The following is a 1,317-nucleotide window of genomic DNA, read 5'->3' as shown; positions in this document are numbered from 1 at the left end:
GAATCGAGTCGCCACCTACTGTATCAGAGTATGTTCACAACCTGTGGATCACAGTCTCTGTAATCGATTTGCTTCGCCTTAAAGTGCAGGGTGACCAATCAGGTGTTAGATAACCGCCCCCTAACTTTGATGGGTGAGTTTCACAGATTCTTTTAATGGTTTGGATGCACTGCGACACAGGACCACGAAATAATTTAATGCACAGTGAAATAATTATATATATATATTTTTTTATAAAATTAAGACGTATTTTATTAAATTAATGACATATTTATATACTTAATTCCTTATTTATTTAATGAATTACACATTTAATTAATTGTTTTTCGCTGTATTTATTTATTTAATTGTGGCACTTTATATTAGTGACGTGTTTTTAATTAATGAATGACACATTTATTTATTTAATTCCACATTTAATTAATTATTGACACATTTAATTATTTTATTAATGCTGTATTTAGTTATTTAATTTTGTCACTTTTTATCCTCCATACAGATCAACCTATATGCTAAAATTCAATATACCCATTCATCAAAGGGCTTTTAACAGACCCTGTGAATTTTTAAGGTTCTATGTATTTCTGGAGAAACGGTAAGGAGGTTCATTTTCACCGTAAAGTTAAATATTTTACCCTACCTGAGCCTCCCACCGAGCCCATTCACCCACGTTTAATGCCAAAAACTGTTACTTAGCAATTTCAAAGAATTGAACAGTGATTGAAGTGTTGGCTAAATGGACCAGATTAAGACAACCAGAGCTAGATTTGAAACCAATTGTTTCCAGTTTAGGAAAGCTATGTGTCCTTTCAACACCTTGATCCAGTGGGCAATAGGTTGTCCAGTTTGGGCACAAGAGCAATATCTGCGACAGAAACCCCAGCCAAGCCATTACCAAACCCCAAGGGCCCAGCCCCGAAATTAACAATTTGAAAATGATCATTTATCAATTAGTATGACTGTGTTTTAATACAACCAGCTCCTCTTCAAACCTTAGTTTGGCTCCATCTTGTGTCCACTTCATATGGCTGCATTTCCTATCTAACCTGTTGAGTATTTCTGCTTTCCACCAAACCTTTTATCAATGATTCATTCTTAATGCAGAAACACCACAGGTCGCTCATATTATTACATTTTAAACATTGGTGTAAAAAAAACATTTTACTTGTTCTTAGATTTATCATAAGTACACATAGTCAGAATAATGTAAAATCAAAATCATTGTAGAATTGTTTAACTCAGTATTTCTTCATGAGGAAGTCTCAGACACGCAGCTATGGCTGCACAGGGAGCGTTGCTGTCACTGGGTCAACACCT

Source organism: Cyprinodon variegatus, unplaced genomic scaffold (genome assembly GCF_000732505.1).
Source record: "Cyprinodon variegatus isolate N-32 unplaced genomic scaffold, C_variegatus-1.0 Scaffold114, whole genome shotgun sequence".
Taxonomy (NCBI): Eukaryota; Metazoa; Chordata; class Actinopteri; order Cyprinodontiformes; family Cyprinodontidae; genus Cyprinodon; species Cyprinodon variegatus.
The sequence above is the reverse complement of the archived record's forward strand: the minus strand, read 5'-3'. Positions refer to the sequence as shown.